We start from the raw sequence: 16,847 nt of genomic DNA, 5'->3' as shown, positions 1-16,847 counted from the left end.
TCAAAGACGAGTGTTTTATTTGTTTTTGTTTGTTGTTAATAATACTGTTTGTAATTATCTGGATGGCTAAAACGATCCGGAGTTGTCACCAAAGACCAGCACTAAACCCGGATCAACAACACTGCACTTTTGTTGTCACTAAAGAACTGTCCACCACGAGCACTAGAGCACGCACTGCGGACTGGTGTTTGTGTATGTGTATTATTATTATTATTATTATTTATTTCTTAGCAGACGCCCTTATCCAGTGCGACTTACAATCGCAAGCAAATACAAATACATTCAAGTGTTACAATATAAGTCATACAATAAGAACAAGAAATACAATAATTCTCAAGTGTGAAAAACCACAATTCAATAATACAGCAGATAATAGTGAAAGTATGTGTATAGTATAGTATAGTATGTGTTACGTGTGGGTGAACTGAAACAGAACTGTTATTATTTCACGGCAAACCCGTGGATTATAAATAAGCAATACACAGCGCTGTATTGCTTCATTAACATTGATATTGTTTACTGCTGTTAGCCATCAGGCATTGGATTATACAATTAAACCTTCATTGCACCTCGATTATCGTTGTTTGTCTGATTATCGATCACCTGCACCTGCACACTGTTAACCACTTTGCAACACTCCTGTACTGTAACATGTATGAAACTCTTCATTAAAAATGTGCACAATCTCAGGCTTGTTAAGTGGAGGACTGTGATGGATTTGTTACTAGAATACAGGTAAGTCTGCAGTCTCCTGAAAGATGAGGACTGTGATAGATGTGTTACTGGAATACAGGTAAGTCTGCGGTCTCCTGAAATTATTATTATTATTATTATTATTATTATTATTATTATTATTATTATTATTATTATTTATTTCTTAGCAGACGCCCTTATCCAGGGCGACTTACAATCGTAAGCAAATACATTTCAAGTGTTACAATACAAGTAATACAATAAGAGCAAGAAATACAATAACTTTTGTTCAAGCAAAGTACAAGTGTGACAAACCACAATTCAATGATACAGCAGATAATAGTGATAGTGACATCAGGATATGATTAAATAGTGATAGTTACATCAGGATATGATTAAATACAAAGTACTACAGGTTAAACACTTGGCAGATTACAGTATTCTGAAGTACAGGATTAAATGCAGTAAAATAGGGGGCAGATAAGAGCAAAATAAAGCACATTTACATGAAGGGTGATAGTGTCCCAGGATACAAACAGAGGAGTTTTACAGGTGCTGTTTGAAGAGGTGAGTCTTAAGGAGGCGCCGGAATGTGGTCAGGGACTGGGCAGTCCTGACATCTGTAGGAAGGTCATTCCACCACTGCGGAGCAAGGGTGGAGAAGGAGCGAGCTCTGGAAGCAGGGGAGCGTAGCGGAGGTAGAGCTAGTCTTCTAGTGCAGGCGGAGCGGAGAGGTCGAGTGGGGGTGTAGGGAGAGATGAGGGTCTGGAGGTAGCTGGGTGCAGTCTGGTCAAGGCATCTGTAGGCTAGTACAAGAGTCTTGAACTGGATGCGAGCGGTGATCGGGAGCCAGTGGAGCGAGCGGAGTAGTGGAGTAGCGTGGGCGAAGCGAGGCAGAGAGAACACCAGGCGGGCAGCAGAGTTCTGGATGAGCTGGAGTGGACGGGTGGCGTACGCAGGGAGGCCAGCCAGGAGGGAGTTGCAGTAGTCTAGGCGGGAGAGTACCAGGGACTGGACCAGGAGCTGGGTGGCGTAGTTGGTGAGGAAGGGTCGGATTCTTCGGATGTTGCTCAGGAAGAATCGGCAAGTGCGTGCGAGAGTGGAGATGTGCTGGGAATAAGAAAGGCGGGTTCAGGGTGACTCCAAGGTTCTTAGCGGAGGAAGAGGGAGAGAGTGTGGTAGATTCCAGAGGAACAGAGATAGAGAGATCAGAGGAGGGGGAGGAGGAGGAGGGAAAGAAAAGGAGGTCAGATTTAGAGAGGTTGAGTTTGAGGTGATGCGAGTGCATCCAGGAGGAAATAGCAGACAGACAGGTAGAGATACGGGAGGAGATGGTGGAGTCAGAGGTGGGGAAGGAGAGGAAAATCTGAGCATCATCAGCATAGAAATGGTAGGAGAAACCATAGGATGCGATGAGGGGGCCCAGGGAGCGGGTGTAGAGAGAGAACAGGAAAGGACCCAAGACTGACCCTTGGGGGACTCCAGTTAAGAGAGGGTGAGGTGTGGAGGTTGCTCCACGCCAGGTTACCTGGTAAGTGCGGTTGGAGAGGTAGGAGGAGAACCAGGCCAGAGCAGTGCCAGAGATCCCCAGGTCAGCGAGAGATGATAGTAGAATAGAGTGATCAACAGTGTCAAAGGCAGCAGAGAGGTCGAGGAGAATTAGGACAGAGGAGAGAGAGGCAGCTCGGGCACACTTAAGTGAGTTGGTGACAGACAGGAGGGCGGTTTCAGTGGAGTGAGCAGAGCGGAAGCCAGATTTGAGAGGGTCAAGCAGAGAGTGGTTGGACAGGAAAGCAGAGAGCTGGCGGTGTACAGTCCGCTCGAGGGTTTTGGAGAGGGAGGGAGGGAGACAGGACGGTAGCTCTGGAGGGAGGTGGGGTCAAGGGTAGGTTTTTTGAGGAGGGGAATGATAGAGGCTTTTTTGAAGGCAGAAGGAAAGATACCAGAAAGTAGAGAGGTGTTGAGGAGGGAGGAGATGAAGGGGAGTAGAGCAGGAGCAGCAGCTTGAAAGAGGTGAGTGGGGAGGGGGTCCAAGGCACACGTGGTGGGTTTGTGACCCTGGAGCAGGGAGGAGAGGTCAGAGTCTGAGAGGGGCAAGAAGGCGGAGAAGGAGGGCGAGTTAGTAGGGGATGTAGTGGGTGTAGGGGTTGGAGCAGGAGGGGGTGTGGGGGAGGGAGAGGTGTTAAAGAGTTTGCGGATATCTGAGATTTTAGAAGAGAAGAAGGAGGCAAAGTCATCAGGGGAGATAGAGGAGGGAGGAGGAGGGGAGGGAGGGTTTAGGAGGGAGGAGAAGGTAGAGAATAGTTGGGTTGTTAGTGGAGGCTTGGATTACAGATTGGAAATAAGCACATTTAGCAGAGGAGAGAGTAGAGGAGAAGGAGGAGAGGAGAGTGCGGTAAAGGTCTAGGGCAGCAGGGAGTTTGGTTCTCTTCCATTTCTTTTCAGCAGATCGCAGTGTACAGTGTGATTCTTGCCGAGCGGAGCGCAGAGGAGAGACAGGGATGGGGAGGGGAGGGGCGAGCAGGTCGGGAGGTGAGGGGACAGAGGGAGTCGAGGGAGGAGGTGAGGGAGGAGAAGAGGGTGGAGGTAGCAGAGTCTACGGAGAGTTGTGAAAAGGAGTCGATAGGAGGGAGCTGAGAGAGAGAGCAGTGGAGGCAAGTACAGAGGGGGAGAGAGAGCGGAGGTTACGGCGAGAGGTGATAGTGGGGGTAGGAGGAGCAGGGAGAGGGGGGAGAGATGGAGAAAAAGAGATGAAATAGTGATCAGAGAGGTCCAGGGGGGTGATAGAGAGCGTAAAGGGGCAGCAGGCCCTGGAGAAGGTGAGGTCCAGTTGACGGCCAGCTTTATGGGTAGGAGGGGACGGAGAGAGACAGAAGTCGAAGGAGTGAAGGAGAGGGAGGAATCCAGCAGAGTGGCTGGGGTTGGAGAGATGGATGTTGAAGTCACCCAACAGGACAGTCGGGGTAGACAGAGAGGGGAGGGAGGAGAGTAGATAGTCGAGTTCATCCAGAAAGTGAGTGAGAGGCCCAGGGGGGCGGTACAGAACAATGAGCAGGAGTTGACAGGGAGAGGTTAGTTGGACGGCATGAAATTCAAAGGTACTGACAGAGAGGGAGGAGAGATCGGAGGGGACAGAAAAGAGTAAGGAGGGAGAGAGGAGAAGACCCGTCCCACCTCCACATCCAGTGAGACGCGGGGTATGGGACAGAATGTAGAGAGAAGACAGGGCAGCAGGAGTAACAGTGTTATCAGGGGACAGCCAGGTTTCAGTGAGAGCAAGGAAATCGAGCGAGAGGTGGGAGGCAAAGGCAGATATGAAATCAGCTTTGTTAGCAGAAGAGTGACAGTTCCAGAGTGCACCAGAGAGTGTGTGGGAGGGGGGGAGAGGCAGAGAAATGAGGTTAGAGGGGTTGGAGGAGCAGCAGCGGAGGGAGGGCAGAGGACGAGGACGGGAGGACAGAACAGGGATGTGAGAGACAGTCATAGCAGGACAAGCAAGACAAAAGGCACAGTAGGAGCAGTAGGGTGGAGGGTACAGACCTGACTAGTAGATAGCTTCTTCTAGAGGCCCGTTAGGTTTGGATCTAGTTGAACAGCGTCTCAGCGCAGGCCTCCTCTCGCTGGACTCCCACAGCTAGACTCACGGCTCTTTTGTTGAGGCTCTTCAGTTTGCTGGCGCATCGTGCTGGCAACGAAATAAGCTGCTTGATTAAATGTTACACCTGCTTGGCAAAAGAACCAACTAAACTGTGTGGAAACCAATCAAATAGCAAAATCAACTGCTAATCAATTTAGCCACTCACCTGGTACTACTCACACACTAACTCAACCAATTCAAACACCACCTTACAATGTCACCAAAAGTAGTTAGTTAAAATTACTAGAAGCAGGAACTTATCTATCTGCCTCTGTCCCTGGTTAGCTGTAGACTGAACTAATTACTAGATGCCCCCCTTTAAATAACTCCCTTCACTTAGCAAGGGAACTAGCTGCTAACTGCTCTGGAGACAATAGTTTCACACACTTTAATGGGATCACACAACTACAGGAGCTGTGTGGAGACAAATTCAAATGCAAACTGCTCTATTCAAGTTAAACCACCCTCCCTGATTCAAGTTAAACCACCCTCCCTGATACGATTTTAAACAAAAGAAAAGCGATAGTCCTGCGGCGATAGTCCTGCGGCGATAGTCCTGCGGCGATAGTCCTACTGCGAAGCCCATGTGGCAGGGCATGTAATGGTGCCCATCACAATGAGAATATGTGTGATGTACAGGTGAGAAAAGAATGCTGCCTAGAATTAAGAAATAAAACGCGCCAGGGATCAGATACCCTGTAAGTGTCCAGATAAGTCATCGTATTGTATCAGCAGATTTGGAAACAGGAGCTGGTTTAGGAGAAGAACAATCTAATGCAGGTTGTAAAACGCAATTCATGTCCCTAATATTAACAGATTAGTCTGAAGGTTAGGTAAAGTAGAGAAATCTGACAAAGAACACTGTCATCCCAATTTGGAGCATATACATTAGCTAAAACAATGGGAGTGTGTGACAGAGAGAGAGTGAACTCTTGTTTTAGATCTCCCTTCCCACTGGTGAGGGCACGGGGGAGGAGGAGCAGGCGGAGCCGCGGTGCGCAACGTCACAGACCCGGTCGGGAAGCGCAGTGGCAATCACGCATTGGCTGACGGCGGTTGCCCTCGCTGACCAATGGGGACGGGACGGGGCGTACAAAAGGGGGCGTGGCCCGGGGTTCTGTTCCTTCTGGCAAGGTACTGTGTGTGTGTGAGAGATAGCGAGAGAGAGAGACAGACAGTTTTCCTTTCCCGGATCAAAGAGACAGATTGTTTTTATTTTTGTTTCTCCTTGTTTGGGACTGCAACCCCTCGTTCTTGTTATTTTTGTCGGGTTACACATTACTGTGTACCCCGGCCCCCCTTTATTTTCTTTATTGTCCTTAACTGTTTGGTGCCCATCTGGTTTTTTGGGGTTTTTTGTTCGTGAAATAAAGCCGGAGCTTGTTAAGGAAAACCTGGTTCTGGTCATTCTTTTACACCACATTCCACCATCCTGGTCACACGTGGTGTCATCGTGGGATGGACCCAACCACTTTGTCGGCAATCCTGGAGGCGTTGGACAGCCGGAGGGAGGCTGAGGAACGGAGGAGGGAGGAGCGATACACGGCTCTTATCGAGAGGGTCGGGATGGGGATGATGTCAGCGGCGACGGAGCCCGTGCTGGTTGCCCCGAAGGCCCGGGCCCAGAAAATGACGGCGGAGGATAACCCGGAGGCCTACCTTGTAGCCTTTGAACGGTTGGCTACCACCGCAGCATGGCCCCGGGAGCACTGGGCGAGCCAACTTGGCCCCTGCTTGATTGGGGAAGCACAAGCAGCGTACCGGGCCATGACTGATGAAGATGCCGCCCAGTATGACCTCGTTAAGCAGGCTATCCTCCGCTGTCTCAATATCACGGGGGAGACTCACCGCGTCAGATTCCGGGAGTTCCGCCGACCTCCGAACACCCGGCCCAGGGTGGTAGCCCAGCGATTATACGACCACATGGCGCAATGGCTGAACCCCAGTCAGAAAACCGGGATTCAGATGGGGGAGGCCATTGTGATGGAACAATAATGCCATATGGTCAGGGCTGAGATGCAGGCGTGGGTACGCCGGCATAACCCCACGACGCTGGAGCAGGCCGTGGCGTTAGCCGAAAATTTAGAGGACTCCCTGGTGTCCGCTCGAACCACCCTGCTGGACTGCCCCCTTCTTCCCTCCGCTGCCAAAGGACCGCCATTGAACCCTTCCCCCGGACCCAGGCCCGTCAGATCACCGGCCCCGTCGGGCCATCCGGCCCCCTTACAATGGAGGCAGAGGTTGGCCCCCAGCTGGGGTAGAATGGTTCCCCCTGCCCCGCTGTCATACTAGCAGCGGGACAAATATGTACCGCCCCTACCCTCTGCCCCACCCGTCTGTTTTAGGTACCAGCAGCCGGGACACATTGCCAGATACTGCCCGAGGCCATGGAGTGCGACGTGGCTGCGTGTCACCTGGCGTCTGAGACAGGTAGGAAATGGGGAAATGGTCGGGAGGGCCCGTGTATGGTTGATGTTGTATTGGGGAATGTGAACACCCACGCGTTAGTGGACACAGGGTGTGAGCAAACTTTAATTCGAACTGCTCTCCTTGGCGGTATGTCGTGGCAGCCACAAGGCCAGGTGGCAATCTCCTGTACCCATGGGGATACTGCGACATACCCCACTCTAAAAGTATATTTATCGGTAGGCACGATAAAGCGCCACCTAGTAGTGGGGGTGGCCAAAAAGTTGCCACATCCAGTTATTCTGGGTCGAGACTGGCCGCAATATAAAGATTTAATAAAAATATCGGTAGTCTCGACCACACGTGTAGACACGGCAGACCCCCGGGGAAGGGAAGTAATTGGTACTGTTTTTCCCTTCCATACAGAGCTGTTTTCTCCACTTTTTCGTCCTAGAAAAACACGTAAGGAGAGACGGAAGGAAAAGTGGGAAGGCGCATTGATAAGACACGGTTGGGGTCTGGCGGGAGAAGGTGCTGATGGTCCCAAATGTCAATCGAAGGGAGTCGGAACGCAGTGTAACCGGGCGAGCGAGGTTAATGGACCCTCGAGGGTAGAGACTGCTCCAGCCCCTGTCAATATCCCGGATGTGTGGGCCTCAAGCGCGGATCTAGTGTGGGAGCAGAACAACGACCCCACACTGGTGCACGCTTGGGAACTGGTCCGGTCTATTGAGGGTAAGGATGTTGACAGCATTGGGACGCTGGTATATCCCCATTTCGTGGTAGAGGGGCACTTGCTTTATAGAGTAAACCCCACCCCGGGCACAGGACAGCCTGTCAAACAGTTGATGGTTCCCCCATCCTGTCGACCAGAGGTCATGAGGCTGGTGCATGACGTCCCCTTTGCAGGACATCTTGGCGTGGACAAGACGAGGGACCGAATACTGGCTCGATTTTACTGGGCAGGGCTCTACACCGAAGTGGCGAAATATGTAGCTAGCTGCCCAGAATGTCAGAGAGTAGCACCAGGCCGAAAGCGCCCCGCCCCTCTGGTCCCACTGCCTATTGTCTCCACTCCCTTTGAATGCGTTGCAATGGACATAGTTGGGCCAGTGCTGCCTTCTGATTCCGGGTACACGCACATATTAGTGATGTTGGATTATGCAACGCGGTACCCGGAAGCAGTTCCGTTGGGGTCCACTAGTGCCACTGCAATTGCAAAAGAGTTAAGTCAGATTATGGCTAGGGTAGGGATCCCAAAAGAAATATTGACTGATCATGGAACGAACTTCTTGTCGAAAACGCTACAGCAGGTGTACAAAATTCTAAAAATACATCCCATTAGGACGTCCGTTTATCATCCCCAAACGGATGGGCTGGTGGAACGTTTTAACCAAACATTGAAGCAGATGTTGAAACGGTTTGTGAATCAGGAGCAGAAACATTGGGCTACCCTTCTTCCTTACCTACTCTTTGCAGTGAGAGAGGTGCCTCAGAGTTCAACGGGATTTTCCCCCTTTGAGCTATTATATGGCCGGCAGCCACGGGGCATCCTCGACTTGTTGAGAGAAGGTTGGGAAGAACACAAGGGCTCCTCTAAAAATGTAGTGCAGCATGTGCTCCTACTGCGTGATCGCCTTGATTTAATTGGTCGACTGGCTCAGGACAATCTCCGATCGGCTCAACATCGGCAACAGCGGCATTACAATACCAATGCACGAATTCGAACCTTTCGGCCAGGAGATAAAGTAATGCTGCTTCTTCCATCATTGGAATCGAAACTGTGTGCTAAATGGCAGGGGCCATATGAGGTGATACGGGCCATAGGATTAGTGAATTATGAAATTAGACAGCCCAATCGCCGAAATAAAACAGAAATCTATCATGTCAATTTGTTAAAGCCCTGGAAGGCAAGGGAGGTCTTATTCATAGCTCCAGGCGAGATGGAGGATGACTTAGGACCCTGTATAGAGACCCCTAGCCCCAGCCAGATTTCAATGGGGAAACAGTTACTTCCGGATCAGCAAGTAGAATTGCGTAAGTTGATTGGGAAATTTGGGGATGTGTTTTCTGACGTGCCCGGCAGGACTAACCTTACCAAATATGCTGTTATTACTCCGCCAGGTGTCACTGTTCGGGAGAGGCCCTACCGGATCCCAGAAATCCGGCGGAGTGGCGTCCAGAACGAGGTGAGGGCAATGCTTGAACTTGGGGTCATTGAGCCTTCCAGAAGCGAGTGGTGCAGTCCTATTGTTATAGTGGCCAAGAAGGACGGCACTAATCGCTTCTGTGTCGATTTTCGAAAGGTCAATGCTATCGCCAAGTTCGACGCCTACCCCATGCCTCGGATCGACGAACTCCTGGACCGTCTGGGGACGGCCAGGTTTATCTCAACTCTGGACCTAACGAAGGGATATTGGCAGATCCCTTTAACCCGCGATTCATGTGAAAAAACAGCATTTTCAACTCTGGATGGTCTGTTCCATTTTAAAACCATGCCATTTGGGCTACATGGTGCGCCCGCCGCCTTTCAGAGACTGATGGACGAGGTGTTACATCCCCATCGTGAGTATGCAGCAGCTTATATTGACGATGTGGTGATTTATAGCTCCACCTGGAGAAGGCATGTAATTCGACTTACAGTCGTCCTTCAGTCTCTAAGGGCTGCCTGGCTGACAGCCAACCTAAAAAAATGTGCGTTTGCGAAATCTGAAACTCAGTACTTAGGATTTATCATGGGAAACGGACAGGTGAAACCCGTAGCCACCAAAGTCCAGGCTTTGGTGGACACGGCGGTCCCCAAAACTAAATCCCAGGTGAGGTCACTGTTAGGATTGGCCGGTTATTACCGCCACTTTATCCCCGAGTATGCCACCGTGGTCGATCCTCTGGTGAACCTCACTAAGAAAAGTGCGCCAAATGTAGTCAAGTGGTCAGAAGAGTGTCAGGGGGCGTTTGAGACCATTAAGCGCAAACTGTGCCAGGCTCCTGCGCTAATATTACCAGATTTTAGCAGGAGATTCCTCCTCCATACCGACGCGTCAGAGGTTGGTTTGGGGGCGGTCTTGTCCCAGAGGGTTAACGGGGTGGAGCACCCCATTCTTTACATCAATAAAAAAATGCTTCCTCGGGAGCGCAATTACTCGGTTGTGGAGAAAGAGTGCCTGGCCATTAAATGGGCTACCCACTCCCTCAGGTATTACTTACTGGGACATTCATTTGATCTAGTCACGGACCACACCCCACTCAGATGGTTAAGCACCATAAAGGATAGCAATGCCCGAATAACTCGGTGGTATTTGGCATTGCAGCCTTATATGTATCGTATGGTACATCGTGCAGGGAAAGATCACCAAAATGCGGATTATTTTTCCCGGGAGGGGGGAGTAATGGGAATGGTAGATTTGGCCGAGTGTTCCTTCGGCTCCACTCTGAGCGGTGGGATATGTGACAGAGAGAGAGTGAACTCTTGTTTTAGATCTCCCTTCCCACTGGTGAGGGCACAGGGGAGGAGGAGCAGGCGGAGCCGCGGTGCGCAACGTCACAGACCCAGTCGGGAAGCGCAGTGGCAATCACGCATTGGCTGACGGCGGTTGCCCTCGCTGACCAATGGGGACGGGACGGGGCGTACAAAAGGGGGCGTGGCCCGGGTTCTGTTCCTTCTGGCAAGGTACTGTGTGTGTGTGTGAGAGATAGCGAGAGAGAGAGAGACAGAGAGAAAAACAGAGAAACGAGCAGGGAATTAAAGAGGGAGACAGGGAACAAGGAAGCGGGTTGTTGTGGTCGTGCATACCTGCTAACCCCCTGTGTCTTTTGTGTATTTTCTAGAGCACTAACGGGACGCTCCGGGAATACGCCGGAGGAGCGAGAACCCGGAAGTGCTGGATTTATTACCCCGTTGTTTTCCCTTCCCGGATCAAAGAGACGGATTGTTTTTATTTTTGTTTCTCCTTGTTTGGGACTGCAACCCCTCGTTCTTGTTATTTTTGTCGGGTTACACATTGCTGTGTACCCCGGCTCCCCTTTATTTTGTTTATTGTCCTTAACTGTTTGGTGCCCATCTGGTTTTTTGGGGGTTTTTGTTCGTGAAATAAAGCCGGGGCTTGTTAAGGAAAACCTGGTTCTGGTCATTCTTTTACACCACATTCCGCCATCCTGGTCACAGAGTGTTATAGAGTTTACCTTTCACAATGATATAATGACCATTCTGTGTCTGTCATCATATGGGAAGGAGAAAATGGGGTTTGTAAGAGGGTCCCCACAAATGTTATTGAAATGAAAAAGTTCCAGGGCTTATATCTTCTAATGAGAATAGGGGATTGTAACAGGGGTGTTCTGTTACTGTGTGAGTAGCTGCTGATTGACAAGAGAGTGTGACAGAAATACAATTATTCTTGGTAGTAAATCTCCCTCCCGACCTATGAGAGTTCCCTGGACGGGCTGGCCTGACAGTTCTTTCCCAGGGTTCAAGGGAAGTCGGCCAGCTAGAAAGGGTGTGGAACTCTGGTGCATTAACTCATCGACCCGGAAGGGAAATGATGTGCAGTCACGGATTGGAGGGGCGGCTGCACTCGTTTACCAAGGGGTCATGTGTGAGACAGCATAAAAGGGGACGGAGAGATGCAATCTGTGGTTAAGAAATATAACCCGGAGAAATATAACATGTTCCGGAGCTGTCGCCAAGGGCCAGCACAAAACCTGGAACAGCACTTCACTTTTGTCATGCGTAAACTTGTATCAACCACCACGAGCACTAAAGCACACACCCAGGACTGGTGACCGTGTTTGTACATTGTTGCTGTTGAAATGCCGCTGAGGCGCCCTGGTTTTATTAACACTAGAATTACTCTTCCGTTGTAAAATCATATGTATATGTCCGTTTTATATGAATATATTAATTAAATATCCAGACAGCGTTTGATAGCCAGAATCACAAAAATGATAAAGTTATAAACAGTTCTACCTAGAACCGTCACGTGGGTCAGTGTGACCCATTCATTACAATACAGGTCTTTTTTTTAATATAATGTAAGATATTCTATTTTTTTTTGTAAATGCAGCAAACAAGACACACCTCCTCCTCCTAACACGTGTTTTGTTATTTTAAGCCTTTCTTTATTTGTAGACTGACTACGAGACAGAGATTGCTATGATTGTGGATTTGTCAAGATGCAAACTCAGTGAAAGCCTTGTTGCTTATTTTTCAATGTACCTGGGAGACAACAATCCTTTGTTTTATTCCACAAATGCAACTGGGAATATATCAGAATGAAATATTTAATCTTGAAAGTAGTCATTTTGATTGGAATACGGCAAGCTGCACTCGGATGCATACAGCAAACTGAAATGACAGGTAGGATAACAACTTATGTGCCTAATATGAAACGTATGTTATATATTCTTTTTTTTATATTACTATTAGAAAAAAAACACTTTGTGGTTTTACAGGTTTGTATGTACTAGTTTACACGTGTTTACACAATAGTGTTCAATGGAACTGCGTCTGTGTTTACAACACAGCTCCTGGATGCAGGCACAAGCTGGCAGACGCGTACGCTCCATAGAGTACAATGCAGCAGTCATACCAGAAGTAATGTTATATTTTTTTTTTATGTAGTATTAGAAACAATGATTTTGGTTTTATAGTTTTGTGTGTACATATACCCGTTTACACCTGTACACAGATATATGTACATACCCGTTTCTTTTGAAATTTGTATTTTATTATATTTTTTCACTGTTTGTAGTCGTGCTGTATATGCGCTCATTTTAAAAATAAAGCCTTTTATGTCTAATTGTCCATTTAAATACAGTGTTTCTGTGATGCAAATGTTAGATGTGATGTTCATGAATAAACCTTTTCAGTTGTATCTGATAGTATGTCTTTCATTTTCATAACGAAGCATTTAAAAAATGTATGGGTCAAAGTGACCAACATGGCGGTTCTAGGTATTTTGAAAATCCATCAGTTTGTGTTACTAATTAACAGGCAGTTGCAATGTTAGGTGGCCACCACTAGGGTGCCAGCAATGGTAGTTCTAGGATGGAAGGTCATATAAAGTGTAATAAATACAAAAATACACATGGGATGCGTGGATAGGTCAGACCAGATGCTGCAAGGAAGACCATGGCATGGTACAAGAAGCTTGGCATGTACAATATCCAGATCTCATTGTACAACGCCTACGTAGTGTACCTCAATGCGGCATCAGAGAATCAGCTCACATTTCTGGAATTTCAGACCTTTGTATTCTCCAGCCTTGTGTTTGATACACAATAAATACCAGAGACTGAAAGATCGGAGATAGTGGCAAGGCTTGTGAACAGCATTTTATTTGAACGCCGCCACAGTCCGGGGAAAAAGACAAGCCACATAAAAGGTGCAGTGTATGTTCCCGCAAGGGCATACGGAGGGATACATGGTACTACTGTCCATGCTGTCCCTTTAGCCAGGCCTCTGTTTGGAGGAGTGTTTTGAAAGGTACCACACTCTAAATGAATACTGGAAGGAATAAATAAACTCCCGAACAAGCCGTCACGACACATGCTGTACCAGTACCTGAGGTAACGTAGGGCTGGCGCCAGGGTTTTCTATCAAAAAGGTTTTCATAATCAGTAGTCGCTAAACCGAACATGTTTGGAGACATAATTTGTCTGATTAAAAAAAAAATAATAATAATAAATTGTAAGTAAAATCAAATGAACACCGTATCAAACTTTCTCTTCACTTTAGCCTACCTGTAACACAACATCAATCATGCCACTACATTTTACACTCTACTGTAGTGTGAATAGTAAAAGATTATTTTTAATTAACTAAATAATTTTAGTGCATTTTCTTTTTTTACTGTAGCCTATTTAGTACACAATTAACAGAAAACAGAACACACACTTTACAGAAATAATCATTTTTAAATGTACATAGAAAATCTGACAGCATACTCATTGCAGTTTTGTTTTAGATTTTCTTTTTTTTTTTAAGTCTTTTCCTTCTGTTTTTGACATCCAGATTTGTGTTTCTTTTTATATGGAAGTTCCAGAGGTTCAGCAGGTTTCATTTTTTATGGTTTTTGAATAATTTTGCATTCAAAATGCATTTTGAATAAGAATGCATTTTGAATAATTTTGAATAATTTTTGATGGTTTAAAATCATATAATTATAAGAGGCATTTAGGCGTTATGATAATGAGGCTCGACAAAGAGTTTGTCAACTGAAAGTCTTGACTGATGAAAAGTATGACGGAAATATCTTTAATTGTCACATTTGTATAATTGTATCGTTTTCGGCTTTACAAAGAACTGTGGAGGACGGAAGCCAATAGGGAGTGAGAAGAGGCGGGACTAAGGGAACAGGACGCAAGCAGGAAAACAAAAGAAAAAAGGGGAGATCTGAAAAGTTTCACTGCACTGCACGCATACAGTTTAGTTTAGTGAAAACTAAACGTGTCTAGCCCTAAAGGCTGCTTGAGTAGGATAGCTGGCACATAAATAGTACATTTACATTTCATTTCTGTGTGTGTGTGTGGGGGCCTTTCTGGCATCGGGGCACTTGCCCGGGTCACTCCGGTTCTGATGCTGGCCCTGGGTAACGTAAACAATGGTAGTAAAAATCACTAGTTTTATGTTAGAACATAAGAACATAAGAAAGTTTACAAATGAGAGGAGGCCATTCAGCCCATAAGAACATAAGAAAGTTTACAAACGAGAGGAGGCCATTCAGCACATAAGAACATAAGAAAGTTTACAAACGAGAGGAGGCTATTCGGCCCATCTTGCTCGTTTGGTTGTTAGTAGCTTATTGATCCCAGAATCTCATCAAGCAGCTTCTTGAAGGATCCCAGGGTGTCAGCTTCAACAACATTACTGGGGAGTTGGTTCCAGACCCTCACAATTCTCTGTGTAAAAAAGTGCCTCCTATTTTCTGTTCTGAATGCCCTTTATCTAATCTCCATTTGTGACCCTTGGTCCTTGTTTCTTTTTTCAGGATGAAAAAATCCCTTGGGTCGACATTGTCAATACCTTTTAGAATTTTGAATGCTTCAATCAGATCACCGCACAGTCTTCTTTGTTAAAGACTGAATAGATTCAATTCTTTTAGCCTGTCTGCATACGACATGCCTTTTAAACCTGGGATTATTCTGGTTGCTCTTCTTTGCACTCTTTCTATAGCAGCAATATCCTTTTTGTAGCGAGGTAACCAGAACTGAACACAATATTCTAGATGAGGTCTTACTAATGCATTGTAAAGTTTTAACATTACTTAGATGTAGACATTTCTGAGTCAACATAAACTCCTAGGTCTTTTTCATAGATTCCTTCTTCAATTTCAGTATCTCCCATATGATATTTATAATGCACATTTTTATTGCCTGTGTGCAATACTTTATACTTTTCTCTATTAAATGTTATTTGCCATGTGTCTGCCCAGTTCTGAATGCTGTCTAGATCATTTTGGATGACCTTTGCTGCTGCATCAGTGTTTGCCACTCCTCCTATTTTTGTGTCGTCTGCAAATTTAACGAGTTTGCTTACTATTCCAGAGTCTAAATCATTAATGTAGATTAGCAATAGCAGAGGACCTAATACTGATCCATGTGGTACACCACTGGTTACCTTGCTCCATTTTGAGGTTTCTCCTCTAATCAGTACTTTCTGTTTTCTACATGTTAACCACTCCCTAATCCATGTGCATGCATTTCCTTGAATCACTACTGCATTCAGTTTGAGAATGAATCTTTTATGTGGGACTTTGTCAAAAGCTTTCTGGAAATCTAAGTAAAGCATGTCGTATGCTTTGCAATTATCCATTGTCGATGTTGCATCCTCAGAAAAATCAAGCAGGTTAGTTAGACACGATCTCACTTTCCTAAAACCATGCTGACTGTCTCCCAGGATATTGTTACCATATAGGTAATTTTCCATTTTGGATCTTATTATAGTTTCCATAAGTTTACAAATAATACAAGTCAGGCTTATTGGTCTATAGTTACCTGGTTCGGTTTTGTCTCCCTTTTTGTGGATCGGTATTACGTTTGCAATTTTCCAGTCTGCCGGTACAACCCCTGTGTCAAGAGACTGTTGCATGATCTTGGTTAGCAGTTTGTAAATAACTTTCATTTCTTTGAGTACTATTGGGAGGATCTCATCCGGCCCAGGGGATTTGTTTATTTTAAGAGCGCCTTGTCCCTTTAACACTTCTGTCTCTGTTATGCTAAAGTTATTTAAAACTGGATAGGAACAGGTCGACATGTAGGACATGTCCATACCCTCCGTTGTAAAAACCTGTGAAAAGTAATAATTTAATATATTTGCCATTTTTTTTTCTTCATCTATGATTTTGCCATTTGTGTCTCTTAGACATTTAACCTCCTCTTTGAATGTTCTCTTGCTGTTATAATATTGGAAAAACATTTTGGAATTGGTTTTACCCCCCTTAGCAATGTTCATTTCTATCTCTTTCTTGGCCTTTCTAACTTCTTTTTGACTTGTGTTTGCAGTTCCAAGTACTCTTTCTGTGTACTTTGTTTTTGGTCCCTTTTAAATGCTTTGTAAAGTGCCTTTTTTCACTGAATATTTTTTTTTTTTAATTGATCTATTAAACTATTTTGGCCATTTTGTTTTAGATTTAGATTTGTCTACTTTTGGGATGTAATTGTTTTGCGCCTCTAGTACTACATTTAAAAAAAACAGCTATCCTTTTTCTGTAGATGTTTTCTCTATTTTAGTCCAATCTACTTCTGTTAGTCTCTGTTTCATAGTTAGGCGACATCATTACCTCGAGCTCCTGAAGGATTATTGGTAACAAACCTTTGACGGGAGATGTTATCTTACCCATTCCTAAAATCCTTATTTTGTGCAGATTCATGAGATATATACTTATCTCATTCTTTGGTGCACATCTCCCAGCACATCTCCACTCTGGCACGCACTTGCCGATTCATCCTGAGCAATATCCGAAGAATCCGTCCCTTCCTCACCAACTACGCCACCCAGCTCCTGGTCCAGGCCTTGGTACTCTCCCGCCTAGACTACTGCAACTCCCTCCTGGCTGGCCTCCCTGCATCCGCCACCCGTCCACTCCAGCTCATCCAGAACTCTGCTGCCCGCCTG

Source organism: Acipenser ruthenus, chromosome 16 (genome assembly GCF_902713425.1).
Source record: "Acipenser ruthenus chromosome 16, fAciRut3.2 maternal haplotype, whole genome shotgun sequence".
Classification (NCBI taxonomy): domain Eukaryota; kingdom Metazoa; phylum Chordata; class Actinopteri; order Acipenseriformes; family Acipenseridae; genus Acipenser; species Acipenser ruthenus.
This window is presented reverse-complemented; position numbering follows the sequence as displayed.